The sequence below is a fragment of the Rhinoraja longicauda genome, chromosome 4 (assembly GCF_053455715.1).
Source record: "Rhinoraja longicauda isolate Sanriku21f chromosome 4, sRhiLon1.1, whole genome shotgun sequence".
Lineage (NCBI taxonomy): Eukaryota > Metazoa > Chordata > Chondrichthyes > Rajiformes > Arhynchobatidae > Rhinoraja > Rhinoraja longicauda.
The window spans coordinates 74499340-74514945 of NC_135956.1; the positions used below are offsets into that span (position 1 = coordinate 74499340).

At 47.7% G+C, this 15606-nt stretch overlaps 1 pseudogene across 2 annotated transcripts; it reads right to left on the reverse strand.

Moving 5' to 3' along the window:
• Positions 1-672: 672 nt before the first annotated feature.
• On the reverse strand, positions 673-13142 carry LOC144592883 (T-complex protein 1 subunit zeta pseudogene; annotated as a pseudogene). Of its 2 annotated transcripts, none has more exons than XR_013547186.1 (2): positions 13095-13142; positions 673-2992 (listed from the first exon to the last, which is right to left on the reverse strand). The product of XR_013547186.1 is annotated as a T-complex protein 1 subunit zeta pseudogene, transcript variant X2 (transcript). The 2 variants fall into 2 exon arrangements; XR_013547185.1 differs by lacking the exon at positions 13095-13142 and adding an exon at positions 6829-6867.
• Between the last annotated feature and the right edge of the window lie 2464 nt (positions 13143-15606).

The following is a 15606-nucleotide window of genomic DNA, read 5'->3' on the forward strand; positions in this document are numbered from 1 at the left end:
GGGAAGTGTAATGCAGGGAACTGGAGCAAAATTCAAGGTTTAATCATCTGTGATAGTAAAACATATTTAGAACATAAAACATAAAACAGGATAGCACAGGGACAGGCACTTTGGCCCACAGTATCTGTGCCAAATGTGATGCCAAGATCAATCTCATCTGCCCGCACGTGATCCATACCGCTGTATTCCCTGCGTGTCCACTTGCCCATCTAAAAGCCTCTTACACACAACTATAATGGGCGAGTCTGCAACTCGAGAGCATAGGCTGCAGGTGAGAGGGGAACGATGAAAGAGAAACCTGATTTAATAGAGGACCCTTTTACTAAGAGGGTGGTGCATAATTGGAACGTAGGGCTGGTACGATTACCGTTAATGAAACATTTGGACAGGTACATGGACAGCAAACATGGCTGAGAGAGATATAATATAAGAAAATAACTGCAGATGCTGGTACAAATCGAAGGTATTTATTCATAAAATGCTGGAGTAACTCAGCAGGTCAGGCAGCATCTCAGGAGAGAAGGAATGGGTGACGTTTCGGGTCGAGACCCTTCTTCAGACTGATGTCAGGGCGGCGGGACAAAGGAAGGATATAGGTGGAGACAGGAAGATAGAGGGAGATCTGGGAAGGAGGAGGGGAAGAGAGGGACAGAGGAACTATCTAAAGTTGGAGAAGTCGATGTTCATACCACTGGGCTGCAAGCTGCCCAGGCGAAATATGAGGTGCTGTTCCTCCAATTTGCGGTGGGCCTCACTATAGCACTGGAGGAGGCCCATGACAGAAAGGTCAGACTGGGAATGGGAGGGGGAGTTGTCAAACGCAGGCAAATGAGGTTAGCTTGGATGGACATCTTGTGCCAAGCAGCCAATGTATTGTGGGTTCGATGGGTTAGTAACTGGCTCCAGCATCAGGCATATTTATAGTAAAACCCTGCTAATGACCGAGCCTGGTAGGCCATCTCCTTAGGATGTGGAGACGGCAAGGCCGCTGTGTCCAATGGGATGACAGCGCCTGCTCAACATATGAGTGACAGGTTTATTATCCAATAGAATCAAACGACTGGCGTGCCTTTATGGATCCCATGAACCCCCACGGGGGAGTGGGGAAGAACGATGGAGGTGGGTCAATGTGTGGGGAGTATGATGGCGGCCAGGGCCCAGCTTGGTTGAAGGGGCTACTCGTGGCTCAGACTGACTTTGCATTAAAAAAAAAATTTTTTTATAGACATCTTGTCCGAGTTGGGCCAAAGGGCTGAAGAAGGGTTCCAAGCCGATTCGTTACCGATCCATGTTTTCCGGAGATGCTGCCTGACCGTGGAGCGGCTGAGTTACTCCGGCACCATGTGGTGCTCCTCCATCACCCTATAGAGACTTTGTTGATGCTGTTCCTGTCGCGACGATGTTGTCCACCAGGAGAATGTTGCTGACGATGGCGGTGCTGGTGCGTATCAGTTGGTGTTTGACCGTGGCGTTATCCCAGATGGGGGTTTCCCAACCTTCGATCAGCCCACCAGTGGACAGGTCGATGCCCACCGGGAAGACGGTCCTCTCCTCTGCCTCCAGAGCCTTGCCCACCGTCTCCTGTGGGTGGTGGCCCGCGTTCTGCGCCAACGTCTTTGGAATGACGAGGATGGCGTCGGCGAAAGCGCGGAAGCCCAGCCTGGCCGCGCCCTTCACCTTGGGCGTGACGTGGTTGGCCAGCCAATTACCGATGCGTATCTCCACCGCCCCGGCCCCCGGCATGGCACAGCCGTCCTCCAAGGTGTTCTTCACCGCCCGCATGCCGCACCGCACCGCTTCCCGCAGCTGGCCGGTGGCGTGCTGGTTGGGGCCTCTGATCACCACGGTGACGGAGCGGGGGTGGTGGCAACCTTCGATGAAGGTGTACCTGCTCTCTCCCGTGGTCTCCTGGTGCACCAGGCCGGCCTGGCCCAGGATCTCCGCGGTCAGGTCCAACACAGAGCTCACCGTCTGCCCGCCACAGGCCAGCGGCAGCCTCTCCATGTCTCTCCTCTTGGTTCTCCTCAGAGCCAGCACGCCTTCCCTGGCGAGAGCCTCCAGTGCCAAGGGGTCAATGCCCTTCTGGTTGACCACCACGAAGCCCTTGCCCGAGGGGCCGCACACCTCCCTCTTCAGCGCAAGGATCTTGTCCACCCTCTCGTGGACGGTGCGTCTCTCCGCCTTGGCGAAGCTCTCCCGCTCCTCCACTCCCTTGTAGAAGCAGCTTACGCCGTCCCTCGGCCTCTCGAGCTCCAACGCCACATTGAGGGCGAGGATGAAGGCGTCCTCCACCCGCCTCGACATGCCAGGCTGACGGGCACCGTGCTCGAGCACCAGCCCTTTGACCAGCGCTGTGTTCAACTCCGCCCCCTGCCTCATCTCCACCAGGCCCACCAGCCTCAGGTCCACGGGCCTCCTCCCCTGAGAGATGGCCATCACCGCCGCCACCACCAGGTCGGTCAGACCCTCGGCCAGCTCTGGGCAGAGCTTGGTGCCAAGGGAAGTCCGTGCCACCTTCCTCATGATGGAGTCCTCCTCGTCCTCCCACAACTCGTCCAGGCAATTGATGGCTGCCTCCTTGGCCGCCTCCAGCCCCTCCACGATGGTCCTGGGGTGGACTCCCTCTGAGACGAGGAGCTCGGCCCGCCTCAGCATCTCGCCCACCAGCAGCACCACGGAGATGACGCCATCACCCGCCGTCTCGCCCATGGTCACCGCCGCCCGGGCCACGAGGGAGGCGGTGGGGTGTTGCAGCTGCATCTCCCGCAACAGGACCCCTCCGCTCTTGGTCATCCTCACCTCACCGGCCTCCGACACCAGCATCTTCACCGCACCCAGCGGCCCCAGGCTGCTCTTCAGCAGCTCCTGCAAACTTCTGACCGCCGTGACGTTGATGCCGAGAGCCTCGTCCGCCGCCCGTCTCTGCCACATCGCCATGGCTTCAGGACCGTGTCACCGACCGGTCACTTTACCCTGTGGCCAAAGCCAGGTGCTGGGGGAGACATAGTCATGGAGTCACAAAGTGATAGAGTCATAGTCTATATATATATATAATATATATATATAAGGGGGATCTTATAGAAACTTACAAAATTCTTAAGGGGTTGGAGAGGCTAGATGCAGGAAGATTGTTCCCGATGTTGGGGAAGTCCAGAACCAGGGGTCACAGTTTAAGGATAAGGGGGAAGTCTTTTAGGACCGAGATGAGAAAGTTGTTTTTCACACAGAGAGTGGTGAATCTGTGGAATTCTCTGCCACAGAAGGTAGTTGAGGCCAGTTCATTGGCTATATTTAAGAGGGAGTTAGATGTGGCCCTTGTGGCTAAAGGGATCAGGGGGTATGGAGAGAAGGCAGGTACGGGATACTCAGTTGGATGATCAGCCATGATCATATTATCATATCATATACATACAGCCGGAAACAGGCCTTTTCGGCCCTCCAAGTCCGTCCACTATCCTACACCCACTAGGGACAATTTTTACATTTTACCCAGCCAATTAACCTACATACCTGTACGTCTTTGGAGTGTGGGAGGAAACCGAAGATCTCGGAGAAAACCCACGCAGGCCACGGGGAGAACGTACAAACTCCTTACAGTGCAGCACCCGTAGTCAGGATCGAACCTGAGTCTCCGGCGCTGCATTCGCTGTAAAGCAGCAACTCTACCGCTGCGCTACCGTGCCGCCCATTTATTGAATGGCGGTGCAGGCTCGAAGGGCTGAATGGCCTACTCCTGCACCTAATTTCTATGTTTCTATAGTCAAAGAGTCACAGAGTCACAGTCATAGAGTCACAGAGTGATGGAGACACAAAGTCATAGTCACAGAGTGATGGAGACACAGAATCATAGAGTCACAGAGTCATAGAGTCAGAGTCATAGTCATATAGTCATATTGGCATAGAGTCATAGTGCTAGAGACATAGTCATAGAGTCACAGAGTCACAGAGTGATAAAGCCATAGAGTCATAGAGTCATAGTGATAGAGTCACAAAGTGATAGAGTCACAGTCATAGAGTCATAGTGATAGAGTCACAGAGTCATAGAGTCACAGAGTCATCGTGATAGAGAAATAGTGTTGTAGTGTCATACAGTCAAAGAGTTAAAGAGTCACAGAATCACACAGTCATAGAGTCACAGAGTTACAGAGTGATAGTTATAGACATAGAGTCACAGAGTGATAGAGTCACAGTGATAGGGTCACAGTCATAGAGTCACAGAGTCATAGTGATAGAGTCATAGTGTTGTAGTGTCATAGACTCAAAGAGTTAAAGAGTCACAGAATCACACAGTCATAGAGTCACAGATTGATAGATAGAGTCATAGAGTGACAGTCACAGAGTGATAGAGTCATAATAATAATAATAATAATAATAATAATAATAATACATTACATTTGTATAGCGCTTTTCTAGACACTCAAAGACGCTTTACATGGTAAATAAGACATAAAAATAAATAAATAAACGAACAGAAAAGGAAGAATAAGGTGAGGCGACGGTCAGTGGTTGAAGGCAGTGTTGAACAGGTGAGACTTCAGTGATGTTTTGAATGTGGTGAGTGAGGAGGAGTCTCTGATGGTTTGAGGTAGTGAGTTCCAGAGGGTGGGAGCAGCGATGGAGAAAGCCCTGTCCCCCCAGGAGTCATCGTCATAGAGTCACAGAGTGATAGAGTGACAGAGTCACAGTGATAGAGTCATCGTCACAGAGTCACAGAGTGATAGAGTCACAGAGTCATAGTGATAGAGTCATCGTGTTGTTGTGTCATAGAGTCACAGAGTCACAGAGTCACAGTGTCATAGAGTTATAGAGTTATAGAGTCATTGAGTCATATAGCATGACCATCCTTCGGCCCAACTTGCCCACACTGACCAACATGTCCCATTTGTAAATTTCCCCGGTATGGGACGAATAAAGGAATATATTATTATCTACACTAGTCGCACCTGCCGACGTTTGGCCCATATCCCTCTAAATCTACCCTATCCTTGTAGCTGTCTAATTGTTTCTTAAACTTTGTGATAGTACCTACCTTAACTACCACCTCCGGCAGCTCTTTCCATACACCTGTAGTGTGTAAAGTTACCCCTCGTGTTACTATTAAATCTTTACCCCTTCACTTTAAACCTCTGGTTCTCAATTCCCCAACTCTGGGCAAGAGACTGTGCGTTTACCTGACTTAGTCCTCTAACGATTTTGTACATCCCTATAGAATCACCCCTCATTTTCCTGTGCTCCAAGGAATAAGGTCCTAGCCTGCTCAACCTCTCCCTATAGCTCAGGCCCTCTTGACCTGGCAACATCCTCGTAAATCTTCTCTGCATCTTTTCCAGGTTGACAGTATCTTTTCTATAACATTGTGCCCAGAACTGAACACAATAGTCTAAATGGGGCCTCACCAACATGTGAGACCTGGTGCCAAGAGGAGAATCTCTCTCTCATCTGCTACCAGCCCTGTTTTGTTCTGGCCTTTTCCTACCTCCTGCCGCCCCTCCTTCTTTCAGCCTGAAGATGGGGACCAACCTGAAACATCACCTATTCTTTTTCTCCGGAGGTGCTGCCTGACCTGCTGAGCTACTCCAGCACTTTGTGTCCATCTTTGGGCATAAACCAGCATTGGCACAACTTTTCTCTCACTGACAGCAAGACAAAGTAGACAGTGATCGACTTCAGGAAGCGAAGCAGTAAACGTATCTCGGTTTGCATTGACAGCACTGATGGTTGAAAGCTTCAAATTCCCAGGAGTAAATATCACCGGCAACTTGTCCTGGACTGTCCACATCAAAGCAAAGGCCAAGAAAGCACTAACAATAATGAACTAAACTAAACTAAAGTAAACTGAAGTTGGGGACTCCAACTAAATAGTTAGGAGGAAGGTTTAGTCAAAGATAACAGAGCAGAGCAAGATAGTCCACTCGACCCTAAAAATCGTAGTATGTCATGGCACCATTTTAGTGGGCAGAAACTTGCAGAAACATTTAAAAAGAAAAATAACAAAAGTATGAATTGATAGATGAGATATATTGTGCATTTTTATGGTATCATCACACATACTGTTCCCCCAAAACACTGGTTACACTGCGAGAGGCATAACGGATGGTGGACTTTGACTACTAAAATAGCTCCTTTGCGTACTACACTTCAGTATAGGTGATTTCGACGAAATGGTCTATCTTGCCCTGCTCTGTTATCTTTAGTTGTAGTGAGGGGAGATTTAGTTAGTCAAGAAGAAAGTACTGGACGATAGTAAAAGTTTCGTTTCGTTTAGTTAGCTTAGTTGATTGTCACGTGCCACGGTACAGTGAGAAGCTTTTGTTTCATGCTAACCAGTCAGCAGAAAGACAAAACATGATTACAATGGAGCCATTTACAGTGTATAGATACATGATAGGGCAATAACGTTTAGTGCAAGATAAAGCCAGCAAAGTCCGATCGAGGATAGTCCGAGGGTCATCAAAGAGCTAGATAGTAGTTTAGGACCGCTCTCTAGTTGTGGTAGGCTGATTCAGTTGCCTGAAGGAACTGTATAAGAAAATAACTGCAGATGCTGGTACAAATCGATTTATTCACAAAATGCTGGAGTAACTCAGCAGGTCAGGCAGCATCTCGGGAGATGCATCTCCTGAAGGAACTGTTCCTGAATATGGAGGTGTGCATTTCCACACTTCTAAATAAACTAAACTAAAATAAAATAAACATCTCCCGGCCTGTCCCGCCCGCGCGGTGTGAGCAAAGCCGGCTACATACAGACCACTATCACCTCCTTATCTTGTCTCCTTGCACCAAAAACAATTAGCAACGTTAAGGCACTTGCTTTGCCAATGTACTTACTTGCTGCAAACCTGCCACAGCAGCAGCTCAAACTGTGCAACACAAGGAAGTAGTCTCAATGATGACTCACTCACACCCTCACAAGCAGGATATCGAGCATTGTCGCTGGCAACAGCACTCATGGAGGCTGGGAATCTGAATCAGAAGCAGAACAAGCTACAAACACTCGGGCAGCATGGTGTCAGTTTGTTATTGTCACCCTGTGCCAAGATGCAGTGAAAAAGGACCGGTCTCACCCCAGTCACTCCTCCCTCTTCTACCCCTCTCCCATCAGGCAAGAGGTACAGAGGTTTGAGTGCATTCAAGCCATACGCAAGTACAACAGGTAGTGCAAAAAGTAAAATGCTAAATATTTAAAGTTTAGTTTAGTTTAGTTTACAGATACAGCACAGAAACAGGCTCTTCGTCCCACTGAGTCCGCGCTGACCAGCGATCCCCGTAGACTAGACTATCCTCCACACTAGGGACAATTTATAATTGTACCGAAGCTAATTTACCTACAAACCTGTACATCTTTGGAGTGTGGGAGGAAACCAGAGCACCCGGAGAAAACCCACACACAGGTCACAGGGAGAGCTTACAACCTCCGTACAGACAGCGCCCGTGGTCAGGATCGAACCCGGGTCTTTGGCACTCTAAGGCAGCAACTCTACTGCTGTGCCACTGTGCTGCCCCAGCAACATACCGTGTGACAGGATTATAGTTACAAATGACAGAGAGAGTGTAGACAGAAGGGCAGCACAGCACAGAGCATCTGGTGGAGCATCACAGCGCCTGAGAACCAGGTTTGATCCTGATCTCGACTGCTGTCAATACAGAATTTGCATGTTCTCCCCGAGACCTCGTGGGTTTTCTCCGGGTGCTCCGGACTCATCCCAAAGATGTGCGGGCTTGTAGGTTACTTGGCCCTCTGTTAATTGCTCCTAGCATGTAGGGGAGTGGATGAGAAGGTGGGATAACAGAGAACTAGTGTGAACGGATGATCGATGATCGGCATCGACTTGGTGGGCCGAAGAGCCTGTTTCTATGCTGTATCTCGAAACTAAACTAAATACTAACATCTTAACTTTTTCTCCTTGGCAAAAGTCGGATCTAAAAGTCTATTCCCTCAGTGGTTCCACAATATTATTATTGGGATAACATTTGCTGAGTGTTTGAAGGCACTGAGCCTGTACTCGCTGGAGTTTAGAAGGATAAGAGGGGACCTCATTCAAACTTACCAAATAGTGAAAGGCCTGGATAGAGTGGACGTGGAGAGGATGTTCCCACTAGTGGGAGAGTCAAGGACCAGAGGTCACAGCCTCAGAATAATAGGGCGTACTTTTAGAAAGGAGGAAGGAGGAAGGGTGGTGAATCTGTAGAATTACTTTCTTGATTAGTACAGGTGTCAGGGGTTATGGGGAGAAGGCAGGAGAATGGGGTTGAGAGGGAAAGATAGAACAGCCATGATTGAATGGCGGAGTAGAATTGATGGGCCAAACAAACTAATTCTGCTCCTAGAACTAATGAACATAACTCTTCTGAACTGTAAGAATATTTCTGCCACTTGCTATTTCTAAACTGAATTTACTTAATATTTGAAGCGAAAATCCTTTCTCTCTACTGGGTTTACCCCATCTTTATTATCTGGGCAAACTTCTCATTTTTTATTTTACTCGTCTCTTTTAAAAGTACCCAGGTATATTTAATTCCCAATGCTTGCTGGATTTATTTCTATTTAACCACCAATTCATCCATTAGTCTTGTTACCAATGCCACATGTTCATATAGGAGCCTTCTTCAACTGTGTCTTTTTACCATTTTCCCAGCTCAGGTTTGAATTGTAAATATATTTTTATTTGAGACGTTCTGTCCATTCCTGACAGACTCTGGTTATTTTGTTTCCTTCACTATCGTCCTGTACGTTCTCCTTAACTAACTAACCTTTCCCTCACGACCACCCAAACATATCTTCTTTGCACACACGTGAACTGAATGGCCCGTTTCTCTAAATAACATTTTAATTTATTTTAATAACTCGTACACTTAAGTGCATAACAAAACTGGAGCTGAAATGCCACAGTGCTGGAAGATGTGCTCTACGGTGGCACCTAGTGGCTAAAGCTGTTAACTGCTCACAGGCACAAACCTCAAGCAATTGACAATAGACAATAGGTGCAGGACTAGGCTATTCGGCCCTTCGAGCCAGCACCGCCATTCAATGTGATCATGGCTGATCAGTCACAATCAGTACCCCGTTCCTGCCTTCTCCCCATACCCCCTGACTCCACTATCTTTAAGAGCTCTATCTAGCTCTCTCTTGAAAGCATCCAGAGAATTGGCCTCCACTGCCTTCTGAGGCAGAGAATTCCACAGATTTACAACTCTCTGACTGAAGAAGTTTTTCCTCATCTCCGTTCTAAATGGCCTACCCCTTATTCTTAAACTGTGGCAGTTACGTCGAGACAAGGAACTGCAGATGCTGGTTTATGAAAGAAGACTCAGAGTGCTGGAGTAACTCAGCGAGTTATCTTGCACGAAACGCTATTCCCTTTATCCTGTGTCTGCACACTGTGGACGGCTTGATCGTAATCATGTATAGTCTTTCACTGACTGGACAGCACGCAATGAAAAAGCTGTTCACTGCACCTCGGTACATGTGACAATAATAATACACTATACTAATCCTCTGGAGAACATCAATAGGAGACATTTTGGGTCTTCTTCAGACTGAGTGTGGGGGGGAAGAAAGCTGGAAGGGAGGAGGGGCAGGTCAAAGGTAGACACAAAATGCTGGAGTAACTCAGCAGGTCAGGCAGCATCTCTGGGGAGAAGGAATGGGTGACTTTTCGGGTCGAGACCCTTCTTTAGACTGATGTCAGGGGAGTGGGCGGGACAGAGATAGAATGTAGTCTGAGACAGTAAGACTGGTGGGAGAACTGGGAAGGGGGAGGGGATGGAGAGAGAGGGAAAGCAAGGGCTATTTGAAGTTAGAGAAGTCAATGTTCATACCACTGGGGTGTAAGCTACCCAAGCGACATATGAGGTGCTGTTCCTCCAATTTGCACTGGGCCTCACTCTGACAATGGAGGAGGCCCAGGACAGAAAGATCAGATTGGGAATGGGAGGGGGAGTTAAAGTGCTGAGCAGCTGGGGAGATCAGGTAGGTTTAGGCGGACTGAGCAGAGGTGTTCAGCGAAACGATCGTCGAGCCTGCACTTGATCTCGCAGATGTACAAAAGTTGACACCTGGAACAGCGGATACAGTAGATGAAGTTGGAGGAGGTGCAAGTGAACCTCTGCCTCACCTGGAAAGACTGTTTGGGTCCTTGGATGGAGTTGAGGGGGGTGGTAAAGGGACAAGTGTGGCATCTCCTGTGGTTGCAGGGGAAAGTACCTGGGGAGGGAGTGGTTTGGGTGGGAAGGGACGAGTGGACCAGGGAGTTGCGGGGGGAACGGGAAGATGTGGCCAGTAGTGGGATCACATCGGAGGTGGCGAAAGTGTTGGAGGATTATATACTGTATGTGACGGCTGATGGGGTGGAAGGTGAGGACAAGGACAATGTGTGACGCTTCGGATCGAGACCCTTCTTCAGACTCAAGAAGGGTCTCGACCTGAAACGTCACCCATTCCTTCTCTCCAGAGATGCTGCCTGTCCCGCTGAGTTACTCCAGCATTTTGTATTTATCTTAGGTTATAGTTGATACAGATGAGAAAGAGGATGGATGGACAAAGGCCAGAGATGGAAAGACAGACTGTGCTTTACAGATAGGGATGGAAGAGGTTGCAAATTGTGAAGCTGTTTTGGACTGTCACGTTAAAGGGAAAAGCCTGATTACGGATAGGCACAATATACTGGAGTAACTCAATGGGTCAGGCAGCATCTCGAGAAAAAAAGGAATAGATGCTGTTTCGGCTCGGAACCCTTCTTCAGGCATGCTAATCACAGAACAAGCAAGGTATCACAAAATGCTGGAATAACTCAGCGGGTCAGGCAGCATCTCTGGAGAGAAGGAATGGGTGACGTTTCGGGTCGAGACCCTTCTTCAAACCCACTGAGTTATTCCAGTATGTTGTGATATCTTTGTACCAGCATCTGCAGTTATTTTCCTACTCAGACCAGGCAAGGGTTCATTTAACAGAGCCTTCTAGAGATACCTCGATGGGAATTTTCAAAGGGTAATGTGACAGACCTGAATAGTTCAATAGTATAATTGTTTTATGTGGAGCGGTGTGAGGAAGTTTTAAACCGTCATTTCCACAAACTCAGTTAAACTGAGACGGTTTAAAAAGGTCCCGACCCGAAACATCATCAGCCCATTCTCCACAGATGCTGCCTGACCCAACGAGTTCCTCTAGATTCCAGCATTTGCAGTCTCTTGTGTCTCTGAGATTAATCCTTGTGCTGCTGGGCTGCACTAAGGTTGTGCAGTTTACAACCCAGCAGTGTGAAAGTTGATTTCCCTAATTTCAAGTAACTCCTGCATTTGCTCTCCCCCCCCCCCCACCCTACCCCCCCCCCCCACCCTACCCCCCCCCCCCCCCCCACCCTAGTGGTCCTACTAGTTCCACTGTTCACATCCTTGTATCCCTCTTGTTATCACACCTTCACAGCCAACAATGGGCCATTGTGGACTCCACCCTTCCTGAGGTTATCAGTTGTGGGCTGTGATTTGTTCTAGCCTTTTCTGAACTCCAGTCAATTCCCCCACCCCTGGTCTTTCAGTCTGAAGAAGGGTTTTGAAGAAAAGTTAAGAGGGATACGAGCCAAACGCACACAATGGGACCAGCTCACCTATTGGTCAGCATGGATGAGCTGGGCCAAAGGGTCAGTTTCTGTGCCACATAACTCGAGCAATAGGCAATAGGTGCAGGAGGAGGCCATTCGGCCCTTCGAGCCAGCATCGCCATTCAATGTGATCATGGCTGATCATTCTCAATCAGTACCCCGTTCCTGCCTTCTCTCCTTACCCCAAGACTCCGCTATCTTTAAGGGCTCTATCTAGCTCTCTCTTTAAAGCATTCAGAGAATTGGCCTCCAATGCCTTCTGAGGCAGAGAATTCCACAGATTTACAACTCTCTGACTGAAAAAGTTTTTCCTCATCTCCATTCTAAATGGCCTACCCCTTATTCTTAAACGGTGGCCCCTGGTTCTGGACTCCCCCCAACATTATGAACATGTTTCCTGCCTCTAATGTGTCCAATCCCTTATCTGCAAAGTGCACCTCAATCGTTGATTTTGTCACTTCCAAATGTGATCCACTCACGTAAGTAACCAAGACTGTCCCTGTAGGTTTCCAAAGGCAGTGAATTGCGTCGGACTGGACAAACAGTGCAGTGTGTCCATGCCTTATCAGTGAGTAGTGCACTGTTCAAACAGTGCAGTGTCCCTGTTTCATTGGTGAAAGTGTTATCATATCATATCATATAAACATAGCACAAAAAGTAAGGAAATTTGTGTTTGGTAGATTATTTATTTGTTGTAACAATGCTTCTTGGCAATAAATCTTATACCGTTGGAAAGCCTGTTTATTTCCCTTTTAAATGGTGCCACATTTGTAAGGAACATGCATTTGTGGGATGAGCAGCAGAGCTGAGTATATGGGTTGCGCCCATGAAAAATTTGCCAAATCTTCTCTGCCAATGCCAAACAGCTTATTCTGCTGTTGCTATTGACTCTTGTTTTGAGCTTCTGGTACCCCCAGGTGCTGACAAGAATGGGATGCCATCCCACAACAGTGTGTGACCAGGCTGGTGACCAGCATGAGGAGGAGGTGCCAGGCTGTTGTGGCTGTGTATGGTTCTTCCACACGCTACTGTGGCTCCTGTTTATTAAATGAATAAATTGTTAAATTGCCAATATGTCTTGTTTCTTCAGACTTCAATCATCCAATCCACCAAACAACACCGAACAAGAGTCAATGGCAGAATAAGCTGTTTGGCATTGGCAGAGATTTGGCAAATTTTTCATGGGCGCAACCCATATACTCAGCTCTGCTGCTCATCCCACAAATGCATGTTCCTTACAAATGTGGCACCATTTAAAAGGGAAATAAACAGGCTTTCCAACGGTATAAGATTTATTGCCAAGAAGCATTGTTACAACAAAGAAATAATCTACCAAACACAAATTTCCTTACTTTTTGTGCTATGTTTATATACAGCCGGAAACAGGCCTTTTTCGGCCCACCAAGTCCGTGCCGCCCAGCGATCCCCGTACATTAACACTATCCTACACCTACTAGGGACAATTTTTACATTTACCCAGCCAATTAACCTACATACCTGTATGTCTTTGCACTGATCAAACAGTGCAGTCTTCTTCCTTTTGCGTTTGAGGCAGCAGAAATTATGTAACGCCCTCCAGGCGCTGTAGCCAGTGCAATGTGCTGTTGTCGAGGGCCGTGAGGTCTAGCCCTCCACCAGGGGGACGGAGGACAGTGCAGTCGAAAATGACGCGCTGCGCCGTTTGCTGGTCTGCACAGTGTGTCACTGTTTCAATAGGACATTGTGAAATTCATCCACAGCTGTCATTCCCGTTGCAAGGGGCTTTCATATTTTCTGCTGCAAGATCCTCGTTTTAATGGAGCTGATTAAACACTTTGATAGTGTTCAATAGTGTTTGATAGAAAATAGTGGAATCGAAAAACCAGAGGACATAGGTTTAAGGTGAGGGGGCAGAGATTTAATAGGAACCAGATCTTTTCCATGCAAAAAGTGGTAGGTGTATGGAACGAGTTGCCGGAGGAGGTAGTTGAGGCAGGTACTGTCACAACGTTTAAGAAACATTTAGACAGGTACATGGAGCGGACAGTGATAGAGGGATATGAGTCAAATGCAATCAGGTGGGACTAGTGTAGATTGGACATGTCGGACAGCGCGGGCAAGTTGGGCCGGGGGGCCTGTTTCCACGTTGTGTGACTCAATGACTCGAGGTTACTTTTTGGGCAAAGGGATATTTTCTACCTTCTCAACTTCTTTCTTTTCCATCTTGAATCTCAATGTAGCACTGAGAAGAACGGTGTCCAAAAGAGGGAGAGATTTGAACTCTATGTTTTTTACAAAAACATAAATCTGTTTATTAATGAACAATCAAATTAGATTTTATTTCAATTGATGGTCACATTTTCAGTAAACTCGGTAAAACCCTGACACAAGATGTTTCTTTTAAAAACGAGGATTTATTTTCAAAGTAGTCTGGAAATCCTTGTTTGCGTGGTTGATCTTGCGGCAAAAAAACTCCTACGGTGAACATAATGAAAATCAGGTGCAAAAATGGTTTGGCTTCAAATTATGTTCGTGAAGGTGGGGGGGGGGAGGCAATTTGCAATAGGCTGGAAATTTATCTTCTAGTGGGAATCGACCAGTCAATAACAAATCAGGGGGGTAGTTCAGATCCAGCTCCATCTTCATTACCTTGCAGTAAACTCGCTACCTCTCATCTTTCTTCACTGCCTTCCTTGGTTTTTGGCCTCATCAGCATTACCACATACAATGACTATACCCTTGGCAATACGTTTGCAGAATACCCAGGTTTGCGAATTCCTTCCCTTTCCGTCTCTTTAGTTTAGTTTAGTGATGCACAATGCAAACAGGCCCTTTGGTCCACAGCAGACCATCCATCACCCATTCACACTAGTTCCGTGTTATCCCACTTTCTCAATCCACTCCTTACACACGAGAGGGCAACTTGCAGATGCCAATTAACCTACAAACCCACACGTCCAAAATCAGGGGTCACAGTTTAAGAATAAGGGGTAGGCCATTTAGGACTGAGATGAGGAAAAACTTTTTCACCCAGAGAGTTGTGAATCTGTGGAATTCTCTGTCACAGACGGCCGTGGAGGCCAATTCACTGGATGTTTTCAAGAGAGAGTTAGATTTAGCTCTTAGGGTTAACGGAATCAAGGGGTATGGGGAGAAAGCAGGAAAGAAGGTAGTGATTTAGGATGATCAGCCATGATCATATTGAATGGCGGTGCTGGCTCGAAGGGCCGAATGGCCTAAACCTGCACCTATTTTCTGTTTCTATGGAGTGTGGGAGGAAACCGGAGCACCCAGAGGAAACTCACGCGGTCACAAGGAGAACGTGCAAACTCCGCACTGACACCCAAGGTCAGGGTCGAACCCGGGTCTCTGGCGCTCTGAGGCAGCAACTCTAACCCTGCGCCACTGTGCCGGCCTCTTTTACCTCCTTTGAGTGTGTGCTTTGGCCAAAGCCACCACACAAGAGATGTTCCCAATCCGAAGACCCAGGATAACAAGACACCACTGTTATTGTTATTGTCCATGGGTTGGACAATGGTTGTTTTGCACTCCCTCTACTGTTATTTGAGCATGACGTGACCTGTCTTCACGAGCAAAGGGATGGCTAACAGCAAACAGCACCAGTGAAAGCACTCCACAGGGTGCAACCCACCATTTGCCAATGGTTTAAAGTTGCGATGCTCATCTGAAAAATGGACCTCGAAAGTGATGAGCAAACATTCTGCAAATCCAAAACGGAAATAGGTGGAAAGGACAAAAAGTGCTGAGAGTAACTCATTGGACAGGCAACATCTCTGGAAAACATGGAGAGGTGACGTTTCAGCTCAGAACCCTTCTTTGGGCTCAACATGGATAGATGGCGTTTCAGCTCAGAACCCTTCTATGGGCTCAACATGGATAGATGACGTTGCGGGTTGGGACCATGCTTCAAGCGGCCACATATCCTCCACTTTTTCCATCCCCCCCAGCTGCATCCACCTATCGCTCATCAAACTTTGTCCCGCCCCCACTTCTCTTCCAGCTTTCACAG